This window comes from Phymastichus coffea, unplaced genomic scaffold (genome assembly GCF_024137745.1).
Source record: "Phymastichus coffea isolate CEN01 unplaced genomic scaffold, Cenicafe_Pcof_1.1 PCOF00061, whole genome shotgun sequence".
NCBI lineage: Eukaryota > Metazoa > Arthropoda > Insecta > Hymenoptera > Eulophidae > Phymastichus > Phymastichus coffea.
Genome location: NW_026706872.1, coordinates 870,534 through 886,167, shown reverse-complemented (window position 1 = coordinate 886,167; position 15,634 = coordinate 870,534). Strand labels below are relative to the sequence as shown.

General features: G+C 42.6%; 1 protein-coding gene across 7 annotated transcripts in view; it reads right to left on the bottom strand.

The window, feature by feature from the left end:
* The window catches only part of LOC131666789 (cell adhesion molecule Dscam2), a 108,866-nt gene that overhangs the window by 80,271 nt on the left and 12,961 nt on the right, over positions 1 to 15,634 (bottom strand). The gene's annotated exons all lie outside the window — the stretch shown is intronic.

The following is a 15,634-nucleotide window of genomic DNA, read 5'->3' as shown; positions in this document are numbered from 1 at the left end:
ACTCTTTAATTAAACGTCAGTAGATCTGAACAAGTCTTCAATTATAGACATCATAAATTACAAGAAAACAGCAGCACTTCCCTCGTCCTTTCATTTCGCTTTATCCGGTATCGATAGTTTCCTGCCCCCACCTCGACAGATATATTAAAATTGTAGCTTAGGCAGCGCGGCCAGTAGCCTTAATTGCCTCGTCGACTTCTAATATCGGCAACTCAATCCGAACCCTCCTCACTTGCCAAAAAGCGAGACTCGTGCGTACTGCCATCGAGATTAATCGGTCAATTCTTCTTTTTCGCTTCTTTCGGCGTGATGGCTTGTGCACGTACCAACGCAGTAAATACGCGAGCCGAAAATTCCCCCCAGACTAATTCTCGTATAACAGTCGACCTTCAACAGCTGTATATACTCTCCGCTTCCAAACTTGTAGGCGGGCGAGGGGCTAGAGTGAACGCGTTTAATGTTTGACTCGACGCGGAGTGTGATTGCAGCAACTGTTGGGAAGACCAGTTTTCCCTGTCCTCCTGCGTGCAGCCGAAAGGCTTCTTAGCGATCTGTTCGTCTGACCTAACGCTACTTTCAGCAACGTTTATTATTCTGAAGTTGGCCAGTCTTCTTAGCTCCAACTTCTTAGCTAAAGAATCAATCTCGAATGTATTTCCATTAGCGCTCTTGCGTTCCTGGTGTTCCTGGGTTTCGTCGTAATCGTCAATTAACGAATTAGCGTGCGGTACGCAAGAGCAAATTCAAAATAATACCTCGGTCCCAACAACTTCTTTCATTTACTCTTGGACAAATAAAAAATGATTGGTTTGTCAGAGGCCCTCGAGTCCAGCGCGAGTAATAACAGAGAAAAGTATGCCGGCGCGTGCAGGGGGAGCACACAAGTAGTAACGACAGAAACTGGTCAGCCGACACACGCTCCTCACAAGTGCGCGCGTTCCCACGGGACTTACCGAACTGCCACTAGATTTCTTCTCGCCTGGCATAAACCGCTCGGTTTCTTTCGCTCGAACACGCAAATATTTTACACGCAATTAACGATGCTAGTCTTAGAGCAACCTCTGCCCAGGCGGCTCTCCAGCTGAGGATTGCTCCGAGCTGAATGTCGGCGCTAAAACCACGTTTGGCAATGCCACTTTTACCACTTCGCAAACGAGCACTGCTACGAAAATCTGCGGCGAAGATGCATCGTGGTATATTTTCTGCTTTGAGCGTGTATTTTCGCTTGAGAAAGCTCGGTTGCGCGTGTGTTCTTGTTTTCATTGGCGACCCTGGCGGCCGAGAAAAAGCGGCGGCGCTGGAGCAAACGTCGTTATTTAAAGATTCGAGCAAAAGGAGTGAGTGCGCGCGTGCTCGCGAGGCGTCTCGCCAAGGCTCAAAGTTAACAGAGCGTATCCCGCACCCTAGCCTCTCGCTTCTCCTCTCGCTTCGCCTTTGCTCTTTTCTCTCAAGCTGCGCGGCATGCCTTTCGTGCTTCTTATAATGCCGCTTCGTTTCTTCTCCTCTCCTTCCTTTCGCGCGCGTGTATAATTATGTTTGCTCGCGTGCCCGCGTTAATTCCCCCCGCCCTGTCGCCCCTTCACCAGCTCTGTATTTATTTATTGATTGACGAGACGAGCGCGGCTATCCAGATACACTCGAGCGTGCAAAATTTATTCGGGTAAGCAGTTTTTTTCCCTCGGCAGCCTTGTTGCTTTTAATTCTGTTGGCGCGAGCCTGACGCAAAATACAAGCGCTCGCGAGCTTCGTTTATCGCTGATGCGTCAGATTCTTTTATTAATGTCGACGTGTTGGTCGACGTGATGGTCTACGCTCTATGTTTCTTTCGTAAATTTTAGAATAAGTTTCGTCTGTAGTAAAAGATAACTGGAAGCCAATCATTCGGAGCACCGACTGAAGCACGTCACATCTCCCGAGTAGCCCCAGATAATGATCGCAGTGAGAAAAATGGGGACCAGACGATACTCGAAATTGCAGATTTGTGTAGCTAAGCTCCTCCTCGCTTGGAAATATGTGTGTAGTCTGTAAGTGGTCTTGAGCTTTGCTAGGCGATGTCAGGTGACGCGCCAGGCAACGTCGCGCGGAAGCAAGTTTTCGGTCGAATTGAATGAAGCGTCGACAACGGAAAAAATGTTATTTCCAAGATGAATACGCCAATGACAAGCTGCTATGGCTATATTGCCTCTGCCTTTCTATCTCTTTTACCCGAGTTTCCAGCTACTCTTAACTTTGTCAGATGTTAATGAGTTATAGGATTCGATTTGAATGGCATTTCCTTTATTATACTCCGACTTCAATTAAACGATAGTGTTTCCTCGTTATTGATTTCAAATGGCACAATAATGATGAAATTTAAGACGAGAGTATTTTCACTTGGGCTTCCTTTGATTTATTTTTAATTCTTTTTAATTATTCTGCGTACAAGTAAACAATGTTAACAAAGGTCTTCGTTATCCGCACAACATCATTAAATCTACAAAATCTAATTTCATTTAATGAATCAGCCATCTCATTACGTTTATTTCCTTTTCAAAAGCGATGATGTAAGAAATATCTGATTAAAATTTAATAGCTAGTTGGAACTAAGAGTTCGCCAAGAAAAAAATCAATCATAAAGCCAACGAATAATGCACGCACTGATGCCTCGCGAGCAATCAGCCGCGACTACATACAAAAGAACCTAATCGCAGTCGATTGGTCGGTTTTAGCCACTGAAAAATCGTAGCCACTCTATTCGCAGGCTAATCTGCAACTGATGCAGAACGTAGTACGCGCGGCCACACCATTCGCAAGCGACCCACGATCGATCGCAGGTAGTAGCAAACCCTTTGTTTGGAGCCTTCGATTGACCGGTTAACGTTTTCCCATTTAGCCCGAGCGCTGCCTTTGTTCCATACTTGCGCGTTCCATTAGCCGTCGGGCTCTTGCGCGCGCATTCGTCCAAACCAGCCTAATCGGCAATTCTAACCCTCATTCGGCTATTTCTTGCCGCCGCGATTGTCCTTTTAAACACTAATTACCGGTAATACCAATGCGTTCGATTAAAAAGTTGCAGTCGGACGTAGGTCGCGCAAGGATCAAAGCCCTCCATAGTTTGCAAGTACAATTTTCCTTCGTTTCTTTCGATCGACTGTGCACGGGCGTCAGCGCGGCCCCACTAATGAACCTTTTTTTTCTCCCGGCGCAAAGGACAAGAGGCAGCCAGCGGTGCTATTGACCTGTCAACGTCGCTTGAAAATTGCGTCGACGCGGAATTCCAGAGGACGCGCACGGCTTGCTAATGACATATGTCGCGGATTAGCTCCTTTGACACCGCTACTCTGGCGTACACGCGTACGCATGTACACGCTGATGGATGCATGGCGTGAATTCATCTCTTTCACCGATGGATTCTAACGTTAGTCTTTTCATTTGGCGCAGTTCCAATAGTCGATCTGGAAATATGATGTTCGAAACGCATTTTCGAAATGAACTGAATTCATTCATCGAGTAAAGCGATGAAATATTAAGTTTGAACATACACTATAATTATTATTAATTTGTTATTGTATAACCGCAAATTGGAGCGTGCTTGACGAAATGTATGCGCTGATATGACATTGGTCAGACGTCTCTGACTTAGACGGAAGATCTGTCAATCCAATGTGTGTGTTTGCTCGTGACATGTGCTTGCTTTGAATATAACCATTTAGTATATGACTGCTCAATACAATTTCTACAATAATGAAAATCATCAATTTTATTATTATGCACAGACATTTATAGATTTAGTATGTGACCTAGCAACTTATGGGATTTCACTGTTTTACTTCATTGGAACAGTTAATATTGCTACATAACATTTTTTCATTGAAAAATTGCGTAATCTTGGAATGAATTATGATGATATATGTATATGTTAAGCATCACTATTGTACTTATAAAGTCAAATATTTCCTATTGCATACTAAACTTCAATATACTTTTAATAAATGGTAATTAGTGATTAATTAATTAATGATTCCATAAAAATGGCTATTTATAATTGTAGAGAGTTATGTAAATTATATGAATTCTATTAAAGCAAGGATATTTAATACTGCATTTGCCGATAAACGCAAATGTTGTTATTTATTCATTTCGAGTATAAACTTACAGCTTGAATGAGAAATGTACTAGTAAGCGGAAAATGCTTGTTAAAAGCTTGTTATATCCAACGGTTGTAAAAAGAACAATATCTGCTGAAAACTTTGTCCAATTGTCCAACGAAAAGCCTTGAATTTGAAAAGCTCTCTTAAGTAATCACAGCAAGTAGTTTTCATTAAGGACATTAGCCGATTAAACGGGGTATTAAATTACAAATCCAACGAGCAGCAGCAGTAGCAGCAGCAACAACGAAAGCTCCTTTTCTCTGGCGCAAGTGTACACATTCGACTTCACGCAACATTAAATTTAACGTACGACATATCTAATCAGGCTTGAAGTAATACACTACGCACGCATAGCACTGATTTCCCTTGTAAATATACTGCATAGAGGCTGAATTGTAGCGTCGAGCGAATACCGAATTAAAATAATTGTATATGCGCAAACACAGGCATCCGTTAAAATACTTATCGCGGATTTGTTAGGCCTGTGGACGTATATATGCATAAGTGTGTAACGGAGAGAAAGGGGGAGGGAAAGTGGGTTTATACAGCAGCAGCGGCAGCAGTGGCAGCAGCAGCAGCAGCGTGCGCGAGGCTGAGAGAGAGGGATGGCCGATGGCCAAATACACGCTAGGCCGAGCGTGAAGCCGGCACTGCCCTGCTGCTAGCTGGCTGACTGGGTTTGGCCTGCCGTGTCATTACTCCGTCACGCGGGGAAACAACGGCTAGCTATATATGCACCAGTTCCACTCTCCGGCCCACTACTGCTGCTGCTGCCACTGCCGCTGCTGCTGCTGCTGCTGCTGGTGCTGCTATAAGAGGCGAGGATATATATACATTGACGAGCTTGCAACCAAATCTAGGACGTCTATTGGTTTGTCGAAAAATCTTTTTTTCAACGCTATGCCACTTTCGTTTGTTCGTCTCGCGCTACGTATATACCCATTGTTCTACGGATGGAATGGTTGGTTCTATGTTTTTTTTGCCACTAGAACGTTGACGCGCTGCAAGTTTTTTGCGGCCTTGTTTGCCCTGACTTCAAATAGCGTTCCTAGCTTTTCCATTACTGTCAATATTTTTTTGGTGGCTCACAATTGCAGTCGATGCTTTTCATTTCATTGTAATGCATATTTTAGATATTATCTTTTAGAACAAGCATCGTGTTTCGAATAATATTGACACTGTTAAATTAAATTGTGCAACAATATACAACAGTAGTAACTGTACGTATGAAATGTTTGAAAATAATCATGTAAATATGGCTAGTAGAGGAAAGCAGTATACTTGTATCTTCTGACTATGCTATTTAAATTATTACGTCGATAATTTTTTAGCGAAAATTCGTAATGTTATTGTAACTGTCATCAACAGATTATAAAGATACAGCAGAGCAATCTCGATAGGCCTAAGCAGGGTGAACAAGGCAACATTGGAACATTGATACATCTCAAAGTCAAATCCTTCGTGTAGAACTCTTAACGCACTTGAGGCTAATTGGGGATGTCGAGCTTGTTTGCCGATAGACTACAGCCGCGACTCCAAGTCTGTCTTTCTTGAGATGCCTTCCTCCTCGGAATCGGAAGCAAAGTTGTGTCGCGTGCGAGCTCGGTCTCGCACTAAGCAACACCGTAATCGTCTTTGCTTCGCGTTACTCACCCGCCTCCGCAACGCAATCTCACTGTCTCTTTGAGGCAACGACACCTTGCTTTGGATTGCCAACCCCGCAACGCTCGAGCCCCACCAAAAAGACGCACACAGACAATAAACTAGGTTCGGCGCAAATGTGTGTGGTTGCGCTATATTCTGGCTCTTTTCTGTGCAATCATAAGCCGATTAAAGACTTAAGCCCAGCGAACTCTCGATGAAAATTCCAGCCTTTAGGCCTACGCTCACCCAAAAAAAAATTCTTCACCGTATATTTGTGGGCTAAAATTCGCTAATCCCATTCATTTCAGTTCGACCGCTGTCATGTTTGCATTTTTCAAAGCCCAAAGAGTATCAAACTCTTTGCTTCTTGCATTATTTGCGTATGCTCCAATTTTACCGCGTTCGAAATGCAAATGGGTTTTTTAATGTTTAACGAGGCACAAAAAAACGGATTTTGGGAGGTAAAGTAAATCACATATGTACAGAGAAGAGAGAGAGAGAGAGAGAGAGAGAGAGAGAGCGACAGAGGGAGAGAAAAAATCTAGCGTGAGGTGCAGATGATAATGGTGAAGTTGCATAATGTAGACGTACTGAACATATGTTCGCGTACACACACACATACATATACGAGAATAATTTCAACCGTTTCGAGACCTATAGGTTACATATACTGCCGAGTAGAAGTTACGTCAGTTCAACTGCAAATACATATATATTTTTTACGACACGATGGCTTTGATGGATGGAATGCTGCTTTGTTAATTGCCTCGACGAGAATTGCTTTTTTTTCCATGGGAGAGAGAGAGAGAGGTTTTTTTATTTTTAGCTTCGTAAAATTTTTAGGTTTGGTAATGGGTAACCGGGGAGTCGAATTTTTTTGAAAATTGAAACAGCGAACTTCACACGTATAGTTTGTCGAAAAAATGTAAAAATGTTTGCTAAATATACACAGTTTGATAACGAAAAAAGTGATTGGCAAAATAAGTAATTGTCTAACGGTGTTAGAGATAGGAAACGAATTATCACTATCACAGCAAAGATAAAAGAAAGAGTACATTACAGGGAATGTACAGTTGATGAACTTTCGGATTTCAAATGACAGATTTAGTTTTTCTCAAAAGTTAAGCATATAAATCACAAGCTGAAACCTATATTTGGTTTCAAGAACTGGATCTTCCTGGCAGCAGTTATGGAGACGTTGAATTATTCCTGCAAGTATAGAGCGCGATATAGGTGAAATAATGATATAACTTAAAGATAGTCCGCATGTTCTTGAAGCTTTTTCATCGCCATACGTAGATATCGTAAATTTGGCGACGAAAAAAAGGACAGCATGGTTCCAAGTACATACATAAGTACATACATTTTGACCAAGTAGTATTAGCTCACACATAGCCATGTATATTGTATAGTATTTGATTTCGGCAGCGCGAGTGTTACTTAGAGCAAATGCATTATTTAAATGAACGGTAAATATATTGTTTCACGTGTAATAAATATTCAAAACGGCGAGAGGCCTTTCCCTCTCTCTCTCTCTCTCTCTCTCTCTCTCTCTCTTTCTTCCTCAGCAACGCCGCATATGCGAGAGAGAACACTACAATTTCGGCAATGCAGGCAGGCAGAGAGCGTCTGGTCTATCCGCAGTTGTCATCCAGTTCACTAGTTTATAAATATTAAAGCTCTCGCGGATTTACGAGCTTTGCACACTGTGTATCGCGTCTCCGTATATACATATACACCATATTCCCTACGCATCAAACATCAATTAACATGAAAACATCATCGCTGTAGCTGCGGCTTAGTCTATCTCAGTCATAAGCAGTCAGGCGTGAAAAATTGAAAAATCTATCAGCGGTGTCGCGACGAGAAGTCGCAGCGACAACTGCGGCATACAGGTTAAAGCCGCTATTATGATGAAGCAGCGATAATGTAGGGGCGGGGGTGGGAGGCGGGGATCGCACTGGAAAAACATTGATTTTATATATCTAGCGCGACCCAGTTTTCGCGGCTAAATTACAAATTGCTTGCGTAAACTCTCACGCGAGAGTCAAAACGAGGGCTGTAGGTGGGGAAGCGCAAAGCAAACACACGCGCGAAAGCTCGAGAGTCGGCGTACCATGAGACTCGCCAATTATGTTAATCGGTAGCGATATCTGCACTCTACAGCCGATTCCAAATATATACACGCAAGCCTACCGATGCATCTGCGTATACGTAGATACTCATGTATGCGTTGGTCGGGATCGTTGGGCGCTAGAAAAGCATCATTTCTTTTCAAGCTCAAAGTGCAAATTACTCGGGAAATAATCACCCAAATTAATATTCGTTTTGATTCACGCATTTCTCTTAATAAAAGCGGCTTTGATAAACTAGCTGATCAACCTTCTTCGATCGACAATTTATTTAGTTGTGTTCTTACAAGAACATTATGAAGATACAAACATTATGAAACTACGAATATATCGATGTGAAAAACTACTAAACAGCACGCTTCCAGTGTTCCTTGTGCTGGCATAAACTTTAAACTCACCCAATGGAAATTTCAATGATAGACCCATCCATTCATGTTACAAATGCTAAGTTAACGTTATCGTCGAGATGACCGTCGAAAGTAGATCTATAGCAAGCCAGGTAAAGGATGAATCGAATAATCTCCGAGGATAGATAAAATGTTGCGTCGTAGAAAATTCCAACTATCAGCTGGAATAAAATTTGCGATAAAAAAAGAAAAATACCAGTGAACTAAGGAGAAACATAATCCGCAGCCAAACTCATCAGAAGAAGTCGAATCGTAGAGAAATGAAATCCGATATTCGTTCATGAGAATCCAAATAGCGAAGCGGTGCTCGCGCGCAGCCATGAGAGATATAAATCCAACAATGGAAGGCTACTCGCAGCAATAACACACTGGACAAGAATAAACCCGGCGGCTGTGAAATACAAAAGGATAACCGGATTCCGGCGATGTGCGGGTGCATTGTCGTCGCGGCCGCGCTCTCAGCGTGACAATTTTGCGGCGCGGCCGGGGCTGTCGACGCCCTCGCGGGCGCCCGATCGCGTGCATGCGTAGACAGCAAAGCGCGCTGATTACTAAATTCTGTTTGTCTCTTTCGAGCGCGCCCGTGCGCTCGCCGACGGCCATTGTGTGACACTTAATTAGCGCAGTGGCGTCCTAATGGAATGTATGACCAATGCCGCGCCGCTATATAGCGCTCGGCTTTTATTTGCCGGCTGGCATCAATTATACGAAAGCTCGCGGGGCGCGAGACCAGCAAGAAAAAAGTAGGTTGCGCGCGCTGCTGGCGTATCCCGACAAATGTCGCCCTCGCGCGTCAGCGTCAGCCGTTCTCGTTTCGCTCGGAGGCTACTTGCCGCGCTTTACGATGCCAAATTAGCTGCGGCCCTTGTTGCGCGCCCCCTCCGCCCGCCTCCCGTTCCGTCGATACACACTCCCATCTTACCGCCGCCTCACTTTCAATTCGGCTTTTCATTATTCAGTCGCGCATTTTAAGTCAGATCTCGTCGTTACAAGTACGATTTAAATATCAAACTGAATTAATGTCCCCTTCGTCGCGTGAATTTCACAGTAGGGCTCTACGTTAGCGCTCACCACGGCAACAGAAAAGCAAACTGCATCGTTTCCGAGTCGATCAATTACGCGGGCCCGATTAAAGTTCAGCTAGTTTTTCGCTATGCGCGACGCGCCGCGGCGATAGTAACGACATTACTGAATTGAAATCTACGACGATTACCTAAAACATCCAAAATCGATGACAAGCCTTTAACGGGCCTCTGCTGCCTCTGCTCACTTTTTTTGAACAGTGCGCGAGCTTTCTGCTCGCGACAGTGCGTGCGCAAATAAATTCTGTCGAGTGTACTTTCGCACGGAGCGTAATTCATATATTATAGAGGCTATGAGAGGCTACCGAGGGGGGCATTGGCTGACTCGCCAGCTAACATGCGAGAGAGGAGAAAAGCGATCCGTATACGCGGTGAGCCTCGAAATTAACGGGCAATGAACGTAATTATTTCAATGGTTGTGGCAACGACCTACATTTCACCCTGGCACCTCTCTCGCTACTACCCTCTCCAAACTCTAACATCGTTAGGGAAGCCACGCTCTCGGCCTCTATTATCCTGTTTCGCCTCTCCTTTCCACGCTTTTCTTCCGTTCATTTCGTTCATTCGACATCGCGATGCAAAATTCAAACACGATGGACAATGGGATACCTTTCTTTTTTTATCCGTCGACCAAGTCGTTTTCACGTGGAATAATTTTCTTTGTTGGGCTTTTGTTTCTACTGTTCAATTACTTGTGTTTAATATTATCGGGTTGATTGCAATGGAATGCTTTCTGTTGCATGAAGGAACTGTAGTCAGCGCTTTCCCCAATAAAATACGCGTACATCGGGCAGCGCTCTTTTAATTGATGAAAATAATTTTATATTAGACAGAAAATATGAGAGGAATATCCAACTATGTAGTTGTATAACGTATGAAAAGCATAAAAATACGCCTCTTACTTACTTTTGACAATACTGACGTAACTAACAACGAAAATGTGATTTTTTTCATAATTTTCTTCTGATATTTTGGACTATTTTCTACTCGAAAATTTACTCAAAAATATTGAATTTCAGTTTACAATTCAATGAACGTTATCATTTTTTATTATCTATTAATTAAATGAATCGTAAAAAATTCTCTTTGTCTTCCTCGATGAATTTCAGCTCTTGTATCTCTTGTACGGACAAGGAAAAGGATGACACGAGCATGCCACGTGTTGGGTTCAAATTTTAACATATTCTATATGTTTTATAGAATGATAAAATTTTATAAAATAAACAAGAACGTGACGCAATGTGAAAATTTGATAGGACTCTCTCGAATGAAGGCATTTTCATGCTGAAATTGCTCATGAGAGTTATGTGACATGCTTTATAAATTAACTGTAATTAGATAATGTATGAACCGTTTAAATATATTTAACTGCTTGGTTACGAAAAAAAGTCTCGACCAGCAACAGAGTTGAAAGAAAATTATATATTTATTTTTTACTTTATGCATAAATAAAACTGTGACGCTAGATAAAAATTAACAGGTTTGCGTAGAAAATAAAAAAAAAATTATTTGTTTTGAAGTAACGGTAGCCGATCGATAGTTCTTTCACAAAGTAACAAATTTGATAAAAATTAAAAAATTACAATTACATGGCAAATAAAGGACGGATGCTCGTTAAACCTAGTGGAGCGAAAAAGAAATTGGGATTTTCCACGAAATCATGAATCGTAATTAACCTTTAAGCCAGATCGTAACGAGGCAAGCCCCGCACGCCAAAAAGAGAAGAAAAGAAGGAGAGCCACTGATGGCGCGACGAGTGGCTTTGCTTGAGATGGAAAGGACGAGAGAGAAAGAGAGCGCGCAAGATAAGGGTATAGGACAATGAAAGTATTTGCAAAGGGTACTTCGACCAACAGGCAGGCAGGCAGAAGCATCCGGTGCCGTGAAAAATCCTCGGGATACATCTCGAGGGGCTCTGTTTCATATATGATAAATATGTTACAGCTGTTCAGTACACAGATGCACATTAAATTTAAGTACGACAAAAGCTTGATTTCACGCTGATTAGTCGTTCAATCGATGCGATCTTTGTACTCTGTGTAATCTCATTAAGGAAATGTTTGTCGCTGATATTTTTTTCTTTTTCATCGTTGCCACTCGGGTATTCTCTCTCTCTCTCTCTCTCTCTCTCTCTCTCTCTCTCTATCACTTTCTCTCTCTTGATTTCCCCGTAGTAATTATATCGAGCTTTAGCATAACGCGTTTTATGTTCAATCAACTTTGCATTAACAACGAAATGCGCATGATGTTATTTAGGCTAGTCGAGTGTATCTTGCCAATTTGAGTTTGTCATTTTGTCAAAATCAATCAACTGATTTATTGAATAAGATATAATAGCCTACATTTATTACTCGCAAGCGAGCGCATTGTCGATGTATTGAACGAAGAAGCTTCAATACATTTCCGCTTATGGTGAGTAGGCATAGATTTAAAGCCCAAATGTCAATAGTTGACTCTACCAAATGCACAGAATATACTTTGCTACATTGATTTTCATCGCAATTGTCACCAGATTGCTGTTCAATGCGAATGAACAAAAAAAGACTCTCGATTAAATCGCACGTTGTACACGCCTGTTGTAAAAATATATAGGTACAACTATACGATACGATATTCCGGTCCGTTGGTTCATGCCAACCGACTCTATCTATATATGTATATCCCCGCGATAAAATAGTTTTATAGAAAATTAATTTGAAGCGTGAAACACGCGGAAATAAAACAAAACACCAGTAGATTCACTCGTGTACCATTCTAAAAAGATTTCCTATTCGACGCGTCTGCAAAGACGCGAAAAAAAAGCGAGAAAGAGAGGAATTTATCGCGCCGCATCTCATCTATCGTGCGCCCTCCTCTCGTGGAGAATATAGTAAAAGGCACAGTAGCTCACAGCTACACCACAGTGGGGCTCGGCGCACTCGACGAAAAACAAACAGAAATAAATAAACGGGTTATAATGCAGTGTGCTCAGGCAGCTGAATGCAAGCGAGTCGCGCAAACAATTTTTTAGTATGACGACGAGCATACAACGCAGTTTATTTTTTTTTTTATTTATTTCTTCATGAATGTCACGTAGCGAAATGTCATGGAACTTCAGCTCAAGTTATCCACGCGCGAGTGGATTTGCAACAAAATGATATATATATTCAAAAGCCAAGTAGCTAATTGCACCAGGGGATTCACGTCGAGAGAGAAGCGCTGAAGGCATATTGCAGATGCACGAATTAATAGGCAACGCAGACGCAACTTTTTTAATAATAAAACGCGCAAGACGAGAAAGAAAGAGGGGGGGGGGGAGGAGGCAGGGAGAGTTCAGAGCAGTTTTGCAGGGAGGAACGTAGGGGATTTATTAGCTCGTGAAAAACTCGTATATTTTAATCGGCTGGCTCGCTCTCGATTGCAATGCCCTTTCAATCGAGAGTGGCCAAGCCGCATCCACGAACGCACGCGATGGCTTGAAACTAATCTCCCGTTTGTTATTTTACACTATTTAATTGTTTTTACTGCACCTCGCCCTGAGGCGCATGGATTTGCTGCGCTCTCTATCTTCTTTTCTGTTTTTGCGCTTACGAATTTTAGTTTGCTTGTCCGAGTGAGCGAACGACGGACCATTTTAAAACGGCTGTGGACACAGGCTAACTCGTTAACGTTTTTATCAAGGTTATTTTAGTTGTACGAAGTGGTGAGAGAGTGTCGTATGTTATTTTACGTATTATGTTATTACGGAATGAACGATGAAATTCGAGTAAATGATGTAAGCATTTTGACAGTTACGTCAGTATTAATAAATGACACTTTTCTGAAAGCAATGGCAAAGAAAAAGTTGATGTACTACAGAACGAAGTAAAGACAAAGAAAAGCAATCTTTTGGCAGAGACAGGCAACAGTAACCTGAAATGATGATCATCGGCCAAGAATGCGCAAGCAAGGATGCCAATAAAAGCCATCTAATGAAAGCGGGTACTCGTTTCTAACGATGCAATCAAGCCGCTTCTAATTATTTATCCGATGGACACGTGCTCGAAGTATCATCGGGTCGATTGCACAACGCAGCTACCAATTGCAGCAATGGTGGAACGATTGGTTCCTAAGGCGCAAGGGTTTTAGCCGGCGCCCCTCTCTTTATTTGGAGCTCTATCGGTTTTTCTAAGGCAGAGGCGCGAAAGCGCTAACTCTGGCGTCATTTTGGCCAGTAAAAATTCTTGGCTGGCGAAAGAGAAAAACACGGGAGAAAAAAGGGAAAGTATAGCGCGTTCGCGCACCAAACACAAAGCACGCAACAAACTTTTACGACCATCCGTCAGCGACGATACTTTCATTACGAGACTCGTCCATCCCCCTCTCTTTTGCCGCTGTACCACGAGGGTATAAAAAGTACCAAGACTCGAACTTGCCTTGCGACTTCGCCGCGCCTAGGCTGCATTTTTTCACTTTTGCTTCTTTCTGCTACGCCGTCTGGGATTTTTGCCTCGACTCTCTCTCTCTCTCTCTCTCTCTCTCTCTCTCTCTCTCTCTCTCTCTCTCTCTCTCTCTCTCTCTCTCTCTCTCTCTCTCTCTCTCTAATGAATGTCGATCCACCAAGACGAATGAGAATTTTTAACGAGTATACGCGCGTCTCCGAAGTCACCGCTTCGAAGAAATCTTTCAGACTTGAAAAACCACCCTAGCACAAGTCCTGACTTTGTAAATCTTGAAGGCTCCACTCGCGCCTATCTTTAATTAGATTCGTTCTCACGTCCTCTAGCGTGCAAACTATTTTTCAATAAAATGCATATTGTTAGCCATGCGCCGCTTTAGTTGTACGCATAATCATACGTAGCCACCGACCATTAGAAAACTGAGAACCAAAGCAAGTATGAAAATCTCTCGACTTTACGACGGAGCTTCAATCGAATCGAAGCATGTGTGTCGTGCGCGCATGCGGCTGGCGTCGGAATAAATCAATGCCATAAATATTTGCATGCGAGCACGAGGAAGAGAACGAAAGAGAAAAGAAGTCCATTAAAATCATTATTTCAGTCAAGAAATTCGCGGTAGTATTTTTTTTCTTTTGCGTAGATGCGGCTTAGCGCGTTTCTCTATTTTGCTCACATATCGCCGTAATGGCACAAATGTGCGATGGTAACGCTAGAATTTCCAGTTTTTATCAATGTCAAACAGAGTAAATGATATCATGGCTGAATAGGAGTAGGATAAAAGTCTCCGCGTAAACTTTTAATTACATCCTCTCAAAAGTTCCGCGTCAATCGTTGCCGTTTGATGAAAAGCCGTGACAGAGAGTCAAAAAACATGCCAACCCCTCTTTGCATTTTGCGAGCGACAAACACTTACTAAAATGTGTACACTTTGCACGTGGCCATTTGTTGGGGTAGGACGATTTATGCGAGCGGCAATTAAAGACGAAAAACCTCGTAAACCATCCGAGTGCTGTTTATATTCGTGTTCTAAATTACAAACCGTATATATATGCAGGTGAAATTTGTTTGTCGTACAATAAACGGGAATATCTAGAATAGAGTTCTTCGAGGCGTATAACAAGGGATCGGCCGGCAGCAGCGCTGATCTCAGCGATAAACAAGAGAAAAAGCCTGAGGGGTTGTAAAACACTCACCTCGTGACCTTGTTATCTCTGAGCAACGAGTATCAACTTTTTCCTTTTTTTCTCTCTCGATTATGGCTGTTGGCCATGATATGTAAATTTTGTGAGCGAGTACGGGTTGGCGCTACAGGAAAAATCCATACGCTATTCATCGTTCAAAGGATCGCTGTAGATGATCGTTTTGAATTATTAACAAATAAAATTGAACGTAACGGGATGATAAAGCTGTTAACTTTAGCGCAGTTTATTCAAAATACGGGTGCGAGGGACAAGTAGCGCGTAAAATTGTTTTTTTTTTTCGAACTTGGCCCGTCGAAACGTCGTCCGCTTGTTTGTACCTTGGCACCGTTATTACATTTTTCCAAAGACAATCTTCCATTTTAGTCACTTGGCAACAATAGTTTTCTTACCTTGAACACAGAGCAACAGCTTATCGTTGGCAGGTGAACGATATTGCGAATGGATTAGGTGTTTCTGGCCCGCGACGAACAGAAAGATGCGCTACTGGCACTCGTGGTCGTGGTCGTGGTCGTGGTCGTGGTCGTGGTCGTCGACACAACAGTAGATATATGCAGAGTGTCAGTGCTCCCGCGCGCACTTTGTTGCCAGCTGAAAAGAGAGGCGGTGGAGGAGAAGTGGC